Here is an 18,481-nt window from a genome sequence, read left to right on the forward strand (position 1 = left end):
GAAGTCTTGGCCTCTTGGCAAATCATATATAAAAGATCCAAATAATATTCACCTTATGCACCTCTATCAAGCCATAGCAACAAAAAAAACCCCAACTCAACATCATAAGCTTTATATATGGGCTAAGGATTAACGAATGAGAAAGTCTTGAGAGATTTCTGAATAGAAAGACAATGTTTTAATGATGAATTATGCTCTTTGAATTGCAGTTATGCAGGCACTAGAATAGAGAAATGACATTACCGTATATACTGTGTTTCCCCAAAAATAAGACCTGGTCTTATTTTCTTTTCAGCTCCAAAATAAGCCGGTCTTATTTTTGGGGGGATGTCTTGCCTGCTTACTTTAGACTACCACAGCCACGTTTCCTATGCCCTGACACCTGTCATGCCAACAGCTGAAGCTGTTGACTTCAGCAGCTGCTCGTTGTGCTGGTGGAGCTGCTCACGGCAGGACACTGCGTGGTGCGTTGTGCTTCTGTGTGTGTGAGTGGCTGCACCAGTGTGATGAGCCTCACAGCATCCTGCCATGAACAGCGAACAGTGATACCACAGATGTCCTGTGGCATTTGGCTGCAAGCAGCTACACAAAAAGTCAGGCAGTGGCACAGGTGTCCAGGGGTTGGAGGCCTGGGTGCATCGGTCCTAAGGTAAGTGGATGCAGGGCACATGGGGTAACTCTATCCCCCCACCCCCACCCTAGCTTGATTTTGACGCCTGTGCCTTGCCCCACCTTGTACAACCTGATGATGGGCGGGCTTAACTAGGGCTTATTTTTGGGGTAGGGCTTATATTAGGCACAGGCGTGAAAATCGGACTAGAGTTTGTTTTCAGGGTAGGTCGTATTTTCAGGAAAACATGGATAATACCTCTCAGCAGCATTACAAGGGAGAAACTTTACTATCGGTACATATTTTTTAAATAATAGGTTTACACACATATAAGGAATGTTTATTGAGAATAAACAGGTTTAAGATAAACAAGGGAACTTGTTAAACATGCTTTAAGTTTCCCATGACAGCAACTGTGGCATAATGGGCCTTACTTTCAGACAGTTTATAATCCTCTATCATGTTTATCCAATTTCAGGTTGACAAATCTTAACCTCTCCAAACTCTGCTAGTTTTATTTAGATTTTTAAAATCATTTATTATTTTTATAAATAACTCAAGGTGGCAAACAAATCTAATACTCCCTCCTATTTTCCTCACAACAACACTGTGAAGCGAGTTGGGCTGAAAGACAGGGTGAGTAGCCTAAAGTAGCCCGCTGGCTTTCATAGTTAAGACTTGAATTCACAGTCTCCTATTTTCTAGCCTGGTGCCTTAACCCCTAAGACCGAACTGACTCTTTTTAGTGTTACATTCCATAGGAGAAGCTTCTATGATATTAATACAAGTAACATTTGTTAAGCCGCTTTAAACTAATTAAATTAATCAAGCAAAAATATCGTGAAATGCTGATTCACAACAGCCAAGAATGACAAACTCACCTGTACAATAGTAAGAAAAAGCAACCCACCATTTTACTGTTCTATTTAGCAGTGAATAAGAATATATGTCTTTGAATGTACTGCTTCTTAAAAACTTGAACACCTGGTTTTATAGTTTGTAAAATGGTTTTGGCACTAATATTAAACTTGGCAAGGAAGCTATACCAGTTCCCGTGAGAAATTAGAACTAAGTAAATATTTTCCTTGTCTGATATCAATTGTCTGTTACCTATGGAATTTTGATTGCAAAAGTCTCATGAATTCATTTACGACAATGGACAGTAAAGTTTGAGTTTGAATGGCAACTATTTTTCTCAGTAATCAATCCAAAATTAAGAAAGTGGTTGTAATCTTTCTTAGAGGGTTCTTAGAATAAATTGTAATGTAAAACTTTATAACATAGTATTTTTAATCAGGATACTGACACATTTCCCATTTTGTCTTCTCTGAAGTCTTTTCTTTCCTGGTGCAATATATCTTGGGACTTGAACTGCTTTATCACATTGGTGATAGGGCAATGCTTTGATTCCTTGTCTAATGTAAATTTCCAGCAAGTTTGTTACCATAGATTTCTGTTTTTCCTTTTCTTGGTCAACCTGAAAGCCAGTTGACAAATAGCTTCAATAATTTATAACAATTTGACATTTTAGATGTTTTGTGATCAGTTTGTTTTTCAGTTTTGCCAAACTGATGGTGCTTGATTTCTCAGTTATTACCAATCCTTGATTTGTAATACCAATAGAATTGGCAGTATTTGAAGTCTTTATTGAAATTTATCTTATTTATCTCTGTAATTCTTATTTATGAGTTGAGGATCTAGTTTAGGACTGCCGCCACCGCCAAAATGCTTGTGTAAAACAACAGACTCCTTTAAGAGTGGGGAAGGTGTATTATTCAAGACCTAGAAAGTGGGTAATTGGGTCAAGTATTTTTAAGGACCATTGAGCTGTTTCACTACAGATGAAATGAAAATGAAAATACCTTAAATATTTACAGCCATTTATATTGTGCCTTTTTTAGGTACGTGCATAAGAATGTTTAAGAACAGTTTAGAATCACAACATAACATAATACTTTTATTTAGGAAAATAACAATTTTAATCAAATAGAAACTTTTGAACAAGCTATGCTCTAACCATGGGAGTAAGCTACACTCAACTCATTCAAATTTTTGAATAAATGTATATGGGATCACACTATTAGCAAGCAGAAATTTGGCAGAATTGAAATGCCTTTATTAACCAGTACATGAATTATGATATAGGTATTGGAGTGCTCAAAACTACATAGAATAAACCATTCTTGCCTGTGTGTGTTTTTTTAGACTTTTTACTGCTATACAAATAATTAGAGTTATTTATTTATTGTAGCCTAGTATCAGCATCTGGGATTGTGAAGTATTAGCTTTTTCAAAATTTTCTTGTAGAAAATTACATTATATTATTTTATACTTTATTTATAGATTTCAGAATTTGTAAAAGCCTTCCAAAATATCTAGTTGTTTATTTATGCAACTCTCAGCTTGACTGTTTTTTTTTTAAACTTATTATTCAGTCCAAGGGGCTCACATTTAAACATTCTACATAAACTAATATAATTTAAGCATGCATTGCTATATTTAATCATTGTAAAATTCCAAGGCAGAAATATAGTACTGATGGATTAGTTTCGACTTACAGCATTATTCAGTATAATTGGCCAATTACAATGAGTGCGAGTGGTCAGCATAGCAATTGATACTTATGGTGATGGTAAGAAAGAACACATTTTCTTTAATCCTGGTAAAAGAACATGGAACTAGTGAAAAAAATGTGCATGAATCTATATTGATTGCAGAATGCTATTCACCTTAGAAAGAATAAGAAATTTCTTAGTGCTTCTCTCCACGCAGACAGTATAATTTTAATCTATGGGTTTAAGGTATTATAAATCATTTTAACATTGTGCAGACTTGCTTCTTATTATCAAGAGCTGAATAATGCAAGGGAGGTGTGAATATTTTCCAAATGTGTACATAAATTACCAGATGTAACACTAAACCTAAGTTGAGGCAACAATGCAAACCTATAGCCCCAAGGTTACATAAGGCCTTCTGAAGTTTAGGGAATGCCTTCCAGCCAAACTGTAATTTTTAACGTGATGGAATGGGGAAATTATTAAATACATGGAGTGTTATCACAGGGATAAATTAATATCATTTTTGACTTGGCCTTACCCACTTCTTAGTCCTGTCCCTATCCAGAATGCAGTTTCTAGCATTCCTTCAAGGGGCAAGTACTGTATTCCCTAGGGTGGAAAATGTTTACAATTTTGATTTAAGGAACAGGGACAGGGAGGACATTTGGCCAGAAATGTTTGTGACTCTCATGAACATTTTGATACTTTGAGGATGTGAAGGCAATTAAGTGACTGGATTACTGGATAAAGCCCAGGTAGTTGAGACTTTACAATGAATATGCTCTGACACAGACAACCAATCTGTACTAATTTTTTTAGAACTTTAACAATGATTACAGCTCAATGTCTTATTTTTCTGTCAACACTTATCTTTGCAATGTCATTTAGTGGAGAGCTTTTTTAAAGTGATAGACAGCCTCTTTTGTGTACAATCTGAGGGTACAAGATCTGGTATCTTTGCTTATTGTGACCAATTTGCTGGACATTTTTTATGGTGATATTAGGATACATTTTTTTAAAAAAACCCTTTATATAAAAATATAAAACATACTGTGGCTATTCTTCAAACCTGTGCAAATATTCAAGCTGATTAGAGTTATTCCAAAGAGAACATCATACACCTGTGATAGGTGTTTCTAATTCACCCTGTTCTAGGTAAAAAAAATTCAAAGAAGCTGTGCCCCCAATATATCTTATAGTGCAAATGTGCCATTGCACAACTGTATTAGAAAAGAGAAAAATAATAATTTTAATTCTTATATAAAATGCTACCAGACAAATCTATCTTCAAATCAGAGTGGTATTTGTGAGTAGATCAGAGTGATCTTTGCAAAAAGTCCACCATTAATTATTCCAACATTGGGGGTTTGGAGGAAGCTGTGAAAATGGTTACTGAGAGCTGAAGATGAAAGTCAAAAATTCAATATGAATGCCTATGCTGAACTTAATGCTGTTATTTACAGTCTCTGTTGCTAATTTATGTGATTTATTCTTATAATTTTATGATGGTCGGTATTATGAGCCAGTTTGAGAGATCTGAATCTTATAAAAGTCAGTTGTAAATTATTTTAAAAAACAATCAATTAGACTGTTCTTTTTCTCAAGGCAACTTATATCAACAATATTGGTTGATTGCTATTCTCAATTATCTTCTGAGTTACTTGATACCATTGGGAGCTGTGATCAAAGCAAAGCTTCTGAAGAAGCACATGAAATATTTTTTCAATAGTTTTGTTCATGTAGTAGTAATGTTCTATTTATCATGCATACTAGGAATGACTGAAATTGAAGGACACCCACAGGCACTATATAAAAGAAGTCTGTGTAGTCATCTGTGTTCCTTACTTCACAGAAGCAACAGATGAACTAATGTGTCTTATCTTATTATGTCTTAAGAGGCACATAAAAATCTTCAGAGTGCAAAAAAAGCTTTCATTTATTTCAAATTAATGTTATGACAAATTTCAGCAGTTTCTATTTACCGCTTTTGCTCTTATCTAAATTACTTTCCTTGCTTTCTCCACCCTTCCAACATCCCTTTCTTATTTATTTATACCCGGCTCTCAAGAAAATAATGCTATTTGTTAAGGCTCAACAGCTACAGAACCTCATTTCCATGTCGCAGATAAAAATGTTTAAAAAGCAATGCACGCATTTTAAATGCTCCTTCATAGCTTCCTTTTGATCGTGTAATGCACCACTTTATTCCCTGTGTATTTAGGATTAAAGAGCGCCGCTCTTCCATCTGTGAACGCCTTTAAGTCACCGCTTTTGTCCATTCAAGTGAAGGATGGATCAAAGAGCCATCCTTCACTTGAATCCTTCTTTATGGGGAAGTGACGTATTCCATAAATCCTCTTTTTAAAGATTAATAAAAAGCAAGCAATGTCTTTCCCCATATTTCGGCAGTCTCTTCCTCAGCCCACAGGGGCAGCGGGAAATCCTCTTCGCCCCGCTGGGGCATCTGTGACCAACCGACCCCTGGCAGGTTGTAACACTGGCCACCAGAGGGCGCGCGCGCGCACCCACCGTAGCCATGGTTACCGCTGGGTGCGTAGTGGGGTTTACGAAGCTGACGCAGTGGGCGGCCCGGCACAGGCGGAGGCGGCCCTGGCACAGGCGGAGGCGGCGTTGAAGAGCTGCGGGGCTGAGAAGCCCCGGCATGGAGGCGGCGGCAGCAGTGGCTCTGGCCCGGTGGCGGCGGCGCCGGAGGCGGCGGCAAAAAGGTGAGCGGATGCGGGGATTGGCGCGGCTCGAGGACGGCGGGGGGGGGGGGGTTGAAACGGGAGAGGTGGTGGCGGTCCATGGAGGGCGGATGCCCACTTCTCGCTGCGGGTGAAAGAGCCGCCGCGCACCTCTTGGCGGGAGGAGGAGGAGGAGGAGGCAGGGCGGACGGGCGGGCGGGGTGGGGCTGGAGACGGAGAAAGCCGCGAGGCCGAGGCCGCTCTGGCGCGGGAGCGAGCGAGCGAGCTAGTGCAGAGGCGTTGGTTCCCTGGCATATGGCAGCACGGGCGCGCGCTCAGGGAAGGCAGGGGTGGGAAAAGCGCGCGCCCCTTTCTCCCCCCACCGCCCGCCCGCCAACCGGCAGCCCCGCCGCCAGAGGTGGAGGGCCTGGTTGCCAAGGGGAACGGAGAAGCATCCCTCCTCCCCCGGCACCAGCAGCGTGGGAGCTGGACGGTAAGCAGGCAAGCGATCCTGTCGCTCTCGTGCCCAAGCAGGTGCCTCTGCTTGTGCTGCTCCCCTCCCCGCCTCTCCCCTTGCCAAACCCGGGTATATGGTGAAAGAGGTGGGGTGGGAAGGAAGGAAGGAAGGAAGGAAGGAAGGAAGGAAGGAAGGAAGGAAGGAAGGAAGGAAGGAAGGGTGGGTTGCTTTCCTGGGAACTGGTGGCAGGGTCTTTTCCTATGTCGCCTTGGATAGTTTTTCACCCCCTCTTCCTCTCCATCTCTCTGCCTGCTCTGCACCCTTTTCCCAAGAAATCGGTAGAATCAGGGTGGTGTGGCCTGTGGAGGGATTAATCTGCCGGGAGTTGGAAGTGTTGGGTAAGGAGGGATGGTTACAGTATGGAACTGCAGTGTAGCAAGCTGAAATTGGTTCTTGGGTATCCTTCCAATGCTTGTGGAAAAGGGAGTTGACAAAAGCTTAAGTGTTCCTAATACCATGGAGGGTGACGGGTGGATTTAAAGTAGAGAGGTTCCCTCCCCTCCCCCCCCACCCATTTGATGAATCTGTGCATGATGGTGTTTTATGTGGAAATTAATAGTCTGGATCCATAACCAAATGACGTGGGCTGACATAAACATTTACTTTGCAGAAAAACTGAAGTTCTTTCTATAAACCTAAGCAGATGGGAAAATAATGGATCTTTCATCTTTGAAGGTTGTTTCTGCAAGGAGATGCTTCTATCGTGCAATTTTTGATAGCGTCCATTAAAAGTTTTTTTTGTGTGTGTGTGTGGCATGTAAATTGAAATAAAGGACATCTTGCCTTATGATTTGAAATTGCTCAAGAGATTGTAGCCATGTTGGTTTGGAATGCGATAAGTACCTGATACTTGTATTTTGATTATTGCCCAGGGTTCCACTTTTAGAAGGGAAGAAGACAAAAGTGGAAAAAGACAACATTAGAAATAAATTGCCTCCAAAGATTTCTAATTCTAAAAATTAATTTATTATTTGAGTGATTAAGGTTTATTAAAGGTTTATATGTTTATTAAAAGGATATATAAAATTATGGATTAAAAGGATAGATAAAAATTATGGATCAGTGAAGAGAGCTTTTAAAAAGGATAATCATTTCATGGCTGTAATTCAGACCTTAGAACACAGTTTAAATGGGTGGAGTTCAGAGTACTAAATTATGTAATTTCTTTGATTATAATAGTTCTACAGAAAAGCATTGTGGATATAGTTAATTTCTTTAGAAGTGTAAACACATACTATTTGCATGAGGCTAGGCTCAGATGTGGCCTCCTCTCTTGGGTGAATGATTTAAAACGTGATCAATTTTAGAACTAGGTTCTTATAGTTTTATTCTTCTGTACAGTTATATCATCATTAATAGATGCCTCCTTACTACTTGTAATAAATACTATGCAAGTGAAAAAGAACATTAGGTACTTTTTCCAAGGCTTGAAAATGTTGTATTGCTTTTGTCCCTAACAAAAGTCAGTTTTGTGTTGTCATTGTCAATAGAATCAAAAAATTGTGTGGGGTTTTGTGTTAAAGGAGCTGGGTAATCAGATTTCTACCATTCTTTAAAAATTCATATTCCTGAATTAAATTGCTTTCAGAATTGATGACAAAATTAGAGCTAACTAATCTATTGTGTATAGGCTGCTCATGTTTTGAAATGTCGAATCCCCTGAATGATAAAATGATGAGTCGACATTTTCAGCTGTAGTTTAAAGCTTACCTGGAGTGTTTTATTACTATACTGAACAGGAGTTTAAATTATAAAAATGAAAAAAATCAAAGACAAGGATAAATTCATGTATATATGGGGCTTCTCACACATGTATATATGTAAATAACACTTTACACAATCCTTTTAGTAAAGGATTACCATATTCATTTTAAGTATACATACATAATCTATACCTGTCCATTAGTTGCAAGTAACATCAGATTTTCAATCCACTGATAGAAAATGCCATATAATTATCTTTTAAATATTGAAGAATAGGTCTTTTAGAAATAAGAAGGACACAGTATATCCATTTCTGTTCTCCGGCTATCAATTAGCATGTAATCATTGTAAAAAATGGTTGAAAATTAACTTGACCTCCCTCTGTAAGTGTATCCATTAGCAATACTTCCACATCTCTGATCATGTATTTTCCTAAAGACAGTAACTCCAAAAACAAATTAACAAATTGCATTATATATTCATCACAATGGACTCAAAAAGGGAACAATTGTTCTAAAAGTATTTCTGAATATATACCTTTCAATCTGTATTAAAACTAAGTCTGTATATAGAAGATTCTCATACAGGTAGGTTTCAGCCATAAAGCCAGTCACTCAATTAATTAGAGCTACTTTCCCAATCTGAGGTTCTCCAGAAATGTTGAGAGAGCAGTCCTTCAAATTCTCAGTTCATGTATCATGTGCATCACATTGGTGAAATCTGCATTAGAAAGTGATGACAATGGTGTAACTTTTAATCAGATAAATATATATTTTAATGAGTTTAAAATAAATCTGATAATGTTTAAAACAGAATTTTTATAGCTATTATGCCTTATAGAAAAGGAAATTTGAGACAACTTTTTGTATAAAGATTTTTATACTAATTCTATATTGATTTTAAAATACAGAATATTTTCTAGGAAATATTTTTTTCTTTAAAAGGATTTTCCTTTGAAATATTATATTATTAACTTTTAGCATTCCTGACCTTCACAGAGGAGCTTTTTTTTCTTCTTGGCAATCTCACTTTCATAAAACAAAAATTAAATGCCATAACAGTGTGCAAAATCTGTTTATTGCAGTAGAAACTATGGCAATGTCTTTTCCTGCCTTAAATATTAATGGTTTCTGTTTGGATTCAAAAAGAAGGACTCCCACAATATGTCTTATGGAGGCATAAGTGTATACATTTCCCTGGTTTGTATAGGTTGCTAAACTGTTATTCTTTCTCGGGCTGGCTTGGAGGAGGAAAGTGAAAGTATTTACTTCTGTTTTCAACTGCTGTTTGTTATGACATCCAAACTGAGAACTACAGTAATTATCAAGTGTGATTTATATCCAAACAAATCAGGTTCATTAACTGTAGCTTGAAGTTATCTTTTAGGCAAACTACCATCAAATTATTTCCTCTCCCCCCAGTTACTGTGGTTATATTCACATAACATTTAAAAACCATGACTGGTCCACTAAATAAGCCAAATTAAGTTACACAGCCATAAGCCATATTTACTGACTGCATTGCATGGTTCACATACGGTAAGTAGTACATGTAAAGTAGAAGCAATTATTCTTTCTCTATTTTCTTTGCTTCTAAGTACAGTAGTATTGCCCTGTACATATAAAAAAAACTAGTAGCAGAGACACTCTTACCCTCTCTCATTTCTGCTAGGAAGCTTAGATTCTGCGTGTGCAGATTAGCATGCGATATGAGTCAATGGTTAAAACCTTGATTTGCTTGAAAATGATACAAGATACTGTACTTCGATTAAATTGAGTTATTCTAATCCTCCCCCTGGGTTCAGATGCTATGTTAAACTTAAATTACAAAATGACTATATTTTGTGTAAAGATGCATAACTCCATACAAAGATTGGTTAAAAATGAAAGCATTTCAGAGTATCTTTATTGCTGTGCTGAAAAAGAATTAAACAGAGAGGACATACACTGGCCTAGAGCATTAGTTGTAAGGCTAACATGCTCATGCTCAAATTAATGCCAGTCAATTTGTTCTTTAAGTGATCATGTTTGCAGGGTTGGTTTGGAGTCAGACCAGAGTGGGGTCTGTGGAAATTTGTATACCCTCTAAATTTTATCTGTACAGTTACATTTTGTTATCTTGAAAAGCCTATCCCTGAAAAAGATTTTTCTTGATTTTTTTTTTTCAATGTTCCCCTGAACTTTTGCTCCAATTTAGTTGATTTCAGAAACTTTCTGGGGAAAGACAGCATGAAATCACTTCTCTATTGGCAAAGAAGTAACAGAAATGTATCATTGGAGTCATCAGAAGTCAAGCTTAACTTGAAGATGACATTATCTTACGTTTTGTAGGCCTGATCAGTTGGAAAAATGACATTATGTGTCATTGATGGAAAGATGAGACTTCAAAAACTTTTTATCATGCAAGAATTTATGTTGTGTTGTTATACTTTATACAATACCAGTATTCTTTTACAGACTCTGTTCATTTATTTTCAGCATTATTGTGGTATTCTCTGTTTTAATATAGAATTCATAAAAGATGGCATGTTCTTATTTTCAATTTTTATGTATAACAGTAGCCCTGTGAAGCACATTAGAGTGAAAGAATAGTAACTGTCCAAACTTTGTCCCATAAGTATCCATGGTTAAAAATGGATTTGAATATAGGTCTTCCTGTTCCAAGTTAACCTAGTTTAGTTAGAAAATTTAAGTGCTGATAGTCTGATAATATAGTTCTCTGCTGCATTCAAAAATGGATTTTTAAGATTTTGCAGGAGACCTATTTCCTACAAATTAGGTGCCATCAATCATTTCATAAAGCTGGCATCTGAAAAGTGTTATATTTCAATAGTCACATCCTTATTAAAGAAACTACTGATGTAGTTCACAGTGGAATGTAAATTGGAATAGTTATACAACTAATGTGATAGGTGGAATCTGACAAAGATAGATAATCTAAGATTAAGAATTATCTAAGAAAGATAATTCCTTCAAATTAAAAATTTCCTTTTAAAATAACTTGAAAAATCCCTTTAACAAGGTTGAAATGTTAGTATTTATATTACTTTTGGATATTAAATCATAAATTATAAACATTGCTAAGTAAATAGAGATATGATTCACTTTGCCTATCTGTTTCAAAAATAGTATTTCAGTAAAGGCAGATATAAATATTCATATATCATTCTTTATGTACGAATGTCTTATAAAGTTAGTGGAAGTTTGAGAATGTGTGTGAATTTTAAAAAGTATATCCTTATAGTTGCACTTGTTAAGGAATTGAGCTCAACAAAATTTTGTAATACATTCTTCATTGTTCATAAATACTGCAAATATTCTTAATGAAAGTTGAAAATATAAATATGGAAACTCTGTTCATTCTAGCACTTATAATTTATTTTCAGCAAAGTATGGTAGAGACAGAATATGCTAACATTCTTCTCCAAAATTTATTGTGAGTCATTGTGAAAATTTTAAGGGATTGTTGTTCATCCATGTAATATTTCATTCTTAATGTGTGGTTTGTTGTTGCATTGATGTTCCAGAATGTGAGGCTAACAATCTGAGCATAATCAAGTCAGCTGGGAAATTTATTTGTTTTTTACTTGATTTGGAGCATGTTCAATACTAAAGTGACACTGAGCAACTTGAAATTTAAAAACAGAAATACAATAAAGATGAACAATTTAAAAAATTCTAACTTTTTGAAATAACAATATTCAATTTTAAAAACACCACCAACAGGGCTTCATATCCATTGTATCCCAAAGTTTTAGAGAATAGCCACAATTCTAAAGAACATAATTAGAATGGGAGCCACATGGGCTTCAGGGGAGATATTTCTGAGGGCAGATTCATAACAAAAAGGATATGTTTCCTGGATCTGATAGATTATTGAATTGATGCACATAAGCTTTGATTGATCTTATGGATGGACTGAAACCATAGGAGAAAACTTTACTTGCAGTGGTACAAGATTCATTTTAAAATTGCTTAGGTTCACAGATACCAATTTAAATGCTGGACCAACTGTTCTTGATTGTATGACCAGGAGATCACAGTGCAGTAACAGCGCAAATATTTAATATGTAAGTCTCCAGTTCAAGTTAAAGGATCACTGATAACAAAGTTGGGAAAGAATAATAGAGTAACCAACAGTTTAACTGTAAGCACTAGTTTCATATTTTTATTTTAATTTTCAAAATTAGCATGCCTTGGGGCCAGGTTACTTCATGGACTGGCTTCTCCCAGTCATTTCTAGCCAACCAGTTTTTTAACCAACCAAATCTAGTAGATTGGGTATGTTATGGGTGCTGTCAGCTATGGAATGCTGACTGGCAGGGACTAGGAAAACTGCCGCCTTTGCCACAGCCCCTGCCCTCTGGAACATACTCCCTTCAGAGATTAGGATGATTTGGTTTGCTTTCCTAAGGCTGTGAAGACCTGGTTATGTGCACAGGCCTGTTAGAATGTTAAAGAGTTTTTTTAAAGTGTCTTTATGATGTATGCCACCCAATCACTTGTTGAGATGTGTGGGTATAGAAATAAAATAAAATGAATCAATCAATAAGATAAATATGCTGTTTTATAATAGAAGAGCTACAGTGGTGCTTAAAAGTTTGGGAAATCTTTTGAATTTTTTGTGTAAAATATTACCTAAAACATGATCTGTTCCACACACAAGTCCTAAACCGACATGAAAAGAACCCAGTTAAACAAATGAGTCAAAAACATACTTGTTTGTTAACTGAGGAAAATTATCCAAAGTTAACAGATAATAGATCGCATTTTAGATCATACAGGTAGTCCTTTACTTATAACCATAATTGAACCTAGAATTATGGTTGTAAGTTGTTGTGTCATAAGCTGAGGCATCACATGACAAGACTCAGTTTTTGACACTTTTGTGTCAGTTGCTAAGCAAGCACCACAGTCAATAAGCAAATCAATTTCCACCAATGATTTTTTTTTTGGCAAAAATTGACAAAAAAGTCACAAATGGTAATTATATAACCACTGAATGCCACAAATGGCTATAAAGGTAAGAGGGAAGCCATGCACCCAAAATATAATGACATGAATACGGGTGATGGTAGTACAGCACTGTATCTTCAAAACCAGGTTATAATCAGGTGAGTTCATCACAGGTGAGATCATCCATGGTTTTGGGGTGAAGTGTCATCTGTACGCTGATGATACTCAGCTGTACATCTCCACCCCAGACCACCCCAACGATGCCCTTGATGTGATGTCTTGCTGCCTGGAGGCCGTGCGGGTCTGGATGGGGAGGAACAGGCTCAGACTCAACCCGTCCAAGACCGAGTGGCTGTGGCTGCCGGCGTCCCGATATAGTCAGCAGGTGCCATCGCTGACTATTGGGGGTGAATCTTTGCCCCCCACAGAGAGGGCTCGCAATCTGGGTGTCCTCCTGGATGCACGACTGTCTTTAGAAAAGCATATGACGGCCATGGCCAGGGGGGCCTTTTATCAGGTTCGCCTGATCCGCCAGTTGCAGCCCTTTCTGGACCGGGACGCCTTGCGCACGGTCACTCATGCCCTTGTTACCTCCCGGCTGGACTATTGTAATGCTCTCTACATGGGGCTCCCCTTGAAGAGCACTCGGAGGCTCCAACTGGTCCAGAATGCAGCCGCGCGGGTGGTTATGGGCGCAACTCGTTGTGCTCACGTGACACCCCTCCTGCGCGAGCTGCACTGGCTCCCAGTGGTCTTCCGGGTGCGATTCAAGGTGTTTGGTTACCACCTTTAAAGCGCTCCATGGCATAGGACCCGGGTACCTTCGAGACCGTCTTCTGCCACCAATAGCCTCCCACCGACCAGTCCGCTCCCACAGAGAGGGTCTCTTCAGGGTGCCATCAGCCAAGTTATGTCGGCTGGCGACACCCAGGGGGAGGGCCTTCTCTGTGGGAGCCCCAGCCCTGTGGAATGAACTGCCCCCGGAAATACGTAAGATCTCCGACCTCCGGGTATTTCGTTGTACATTGAAGACCCTGTTGTTCCGCCAGGCCGGGCTATCAACATAATAATTTTAAATTGGGGTATTTTAAATTTTTGGGGTTTTAAATCGGCCAAATCTATTTAATTATTTTAATTTTTAATCATTGTTGTATCTTGTGTTTTTAAATTGGCTGTACACCGCCCTGAGTCCTTCGGGAGAAGGGCAGTATAGAAATAAAATTATTATTATTATTATTATTATTATTATTATTATTATTATTATTATTATTATTATTATTATTATTAGCTTTGGGGAAGTTTGTTGTAACTTTTATTACTTCCTTCTTGGTTTTCCACCCCTAACAATCTAAATTTGCTTTTTAAAAGTATAATCTGGTCTTTCATGCTAAATTTCCCCGAAAATAAGACCCTGTCTTATATTTTTTGAACCCCGAAATAAGCGCTTGACCTTATTTTTGGGGAGGTCTTATTATTTTGGGGCACTTGGAGCAAGATTTATTTATTTTATTTATTTATTTCATGTATTTATATGCCGCCCTTCTCCAGAAGGACTCAGGGCGGCGAACACAAGTTAAAAACATGTACAACAAAATCCCATTTTAAACCAAATTAACTAATAAATAATAAATAATAAAACCCAGAATCAGAGTCAGCCTATTTGCTTGAACAGCCAAGTCTTCAGGTCCCGATGGAAGGAGCGGAGATCAGGAGCCGTCCGGAGCTCAGTAGGCAACTCATTCCAGAGGGTGGGAGCAACCACAGAGAACGCCCTACCTATGGCCGCCGCCAGACAACATTGGCTTGCCGTCGGAACCCTGAGGAGAGCAGCCCTATGTGAGCGAACAGATGCAGCTCCTTTTGCCGTCTTACCTGATTTCCAGCTCTGTATTTAAATATTTTTGGGGAGGGCTTATTTTCGGGGGGAAGCTTATTTTAGCACATGCGCTCAAAAGCCTGATTGGGCTTATTATCAGGGGATGTCTTATTTTTGGGGAAACAGAGTAATTGTTTAGGCCTCATTGTGATTTGTTTGAAATCCAAACCTATTACAAGGTACAAATTTGGAGGGGGGAAATACAACAAACCACACTTAGATGATATCATTAGTTAGGAATCCTGTCTTCTTTTAATCATTGCTTATGTTTGAACTCCACAGTCTGGCTTCTTTTTGTTTTTGTACCCAAACCAATGTAATTTTTTTGATTAACAGGATGCAAAACGGGGGGGGGAATTATTTTGTGATTAAATTGTGTTCTTTTACTTCCTCCCAACTCCTCACTTCCTTAGGCTATAATTATTGCTTCCATCCCCCAACCTTCTTTGACCAGAAGGTAAAAGTGGGCATTTACTCTCCAAATGTCAGAGCAAATACTTGCTTCTATATGGCACAATATAGAACAAAGCACAAAGAATGTAGAACTTTCAGTGAAAGCTTTTTATAAGCACACAAAACCCTCTCCTGCAGCCTATCCAGAGAAAGATATCTGCAAACATAACAAAAACAAAAAAGTTAAAATTGTGCAATTGCATAACCATTAAGTAAATTTTGTCTCTTTACTTCAGCCTTCAAATGGAAGTACAGACTGCATGTATGTAACCTCAGTTTATAATAAAAGATTGAATGATGGTATGCAAAAGTAATGTGGATTGGCTACTATTTCCTTCATGAAGTGAGAAGTTTCTAATTCAGTACACTGAGGCGAAGGTACTAAGCTTCAAGAAGCATTGAAACTTTGAGAAGTTTGGATTTAGGAGTATTGCATATACTAATTAATTTCTCTCATTAATGTGTTACAGATTCAGTCCCATTTAGTTCTCCTTTGAATACATTCCTTGCTCTGAGTCCAGAAGATTTGTCCCATAGTGACAGATACTGTTCCAGCTTCTAGTTAGCTCTCAGTTATTATTTTAAGTATTATCAATTATGGCAACGACTAGTTCAATGAAGTGGTTAAGATACTGGATGAGACTGTGGTTTCTAGTCTACTCTTTGGCATGGAAGCCAACTGGATGACTTAGGGCCAGTCATAGAATCATAGGGCTGAAAGGGACCTTGGAGGTCTTCTAGTCCAAACTCCAGCCCAAGGCAGGAGTCACTCTTTCTCAACTCAACATAATTCACACAGTGATAGTTGTGGGGAAAATAGGAAAGAACCACAACATAATGATTTGTAAAAAATAAATGCAGGATATAAATGTAATACCACTATTTTATATCAATAACTGCATATGGTAGCAGTATTTATAACACATACTCCATTTTGGAAAAAGTAACTTTTTTGTTTTGCTTGTTTATATATATGCATTTACCATATTTTGCAATATGTGTGTGTATCTGTCAAAGAGCTAGGTCATTCTGTGAGACCAGGTCAATCCTTTTAGTAAGATTAGTGTCAATATATCAATATTTTTTTGAAGTAAACAATCCATGAAATCATTTGATAGCAAGAATATAAACTTTTATGGAAATCTGCTTTATTTAATATGATTCACAACCTTATGACATGATCATTTATTTGAATTGCTTGGAAAAGAGCAATAGATTGAATAGCATCTTGTACGTTGTATCAAAAGAAAGCTTTGTGGAATAAGAAATAGACTGAATTTGAATAAATAATCCCTCCCTCCCTCCCTCCCTCCCTCCCTCCCTTCCCCAAAGTTTTTCAAACTGTATTCAGTGGATCCCTAGAGTTCCAGGAGAACTTGATGAGCTTTTATAAAAGACTATGTTTGAGGAAAGAGAGAGCAATATTTAAACTACTAGTTTCTGTGCCTGAAACCTCCTGGTCTAACCTGTTTTGCTACTTGGGAGCCTACCACTAATGTACTCAAAGAATGGTGTGTTCTGGATTGACTCTTAATGCTCTAGACGTTTTGCCTTGATACCTGGAATGGCTGTCAGCAAGCTTTCATCGTCAGAATTTTCATTTACAAAAATAAAAAAATGAGCTCCAACTTTTCTTTCCAGGTTGAAACTGAAGGGCATACAGACAAGTGGTGAGGAACTTTCCATGTTGCTATTTTGTGGCACCTTGAAAACACAGAAGGCTCCAAATTGGCTTGTTGTTGTTATTAGTTGCGAAGTCGTGTCCAACCCATCATGACCCCATGGACAACGTTCCTCCAGGCCTTCCTGTTCTCTACCATTCTCTGGACTCCAGTTAAGCTCACGCCTACTGCTTCAGTGACTCCATCCAGCCACCTCATTCTCTGTCGTCCCCTTTTTCTTTTGTCCTCAATCTTTCTCAGCATAAGGCTCTTCTCCTTGTGCCTTTAAGGAATGTGTGTGTGTGTGTGTGTGTGTGTGTACAAGAGTTTTTTTTTTTTTTTAAATATTCCTAGAAATTACCTGGACACTATGGTCCCTACACTTTTCTTGCAAAAAATTTGGAAGTTATTTTCCATTGCCTCCTTTCTAGAACCAACACACAGTGATTAGTCTAAGGTCATCTAGCTGGCTTTGTGCCTAAGACAGAACTATAATTCATGGTCTTCTGACTCGTAGCCTGCGGCCTTAAATCACTGTACCAAATTGGCTTGTTGAAAAATAATTTTTCACCAAACGTTTCTTCTCCAAGCTGAGAAGGAAGAAATTTTGTTCTTCATCTTAAACTGTTCAGGAAGACTTATATGAATGACAATTTGGACAATTAAAAATGTCTTGTTTTTGTTTTAAGTTGGACAAGGATTTGGTTTTTAGGTTGCAAAACTGGTTCTAGCTGGAAGCTAGGACTACTTGAATCCACAAGATTTTTACAGTGCTCTGCTTTTCAGGAAGCAGACTAACATAATGATCAATGGAGTAGCTTTAAATGACTTCCTGTATGTGCTTTGAGCAATGGTTCTTCTTTAGTGAAATGGTGAATTTTAGCTTTTTATTTTGTGTAGTTACAGGAAGTGTTAATAATTAACAAATTATTTAATAAAAGCAGAACAACATGCACCTTTATCTTCAAGAAGTAGATTACTTTATTTGATTATGATACCATGAATTTGGGCCCCCTTCATTAATTGTGATTCCTTAGGTATGTTAATAAATTAATGCTTATGCATTCTATAACCTTATATACATACAGACATATAATTATATATATTGGTCATTGAAAGTACTTTGTGCATAGCTGGCATTTCTGTCATTCTAATTTACAAAAACTTATTATAATATAATGTACATAGATAGTATCATAGATACTATGGAACATATATTAAGTACACTCCCTTTCTATATTTTGTATGTAGGCTTATAATGATCCATTTTTAATCAGGAAGCATTTATGTCAAGAAAGAATCAATGGAGAGTTTGGAAAAGACTTCTATGGGAAAAAGAAATTTCTACGTATTAATTTAGAAATAATAACTTTCTACAATTTTCTGTCAGGTACAAGAAGTCAGGAACCAAGATAGAGTTTTAAAAAGTATTACAAGTTTGTTTCATGCTACCTATAACAAGA

The sequence above is a fragment of the Pituophis catenifer genome, unplaced genomic scaffold (genome assembly GCF_029215685.1).
Source record: "Pituophis catenifer annectens isolate HBS135680 unplaced genomic scaffold, rPitCat1.0.hap2 SCAF_1, whole genome shotgun sequence".
In the NCBI taxonomy this organism is placed as follows: Eukaryota; Metazoa; Chordata; class Lepidosauria; order Squamata; family Colubridae; genus Pituophis; species Pituophis catenifer.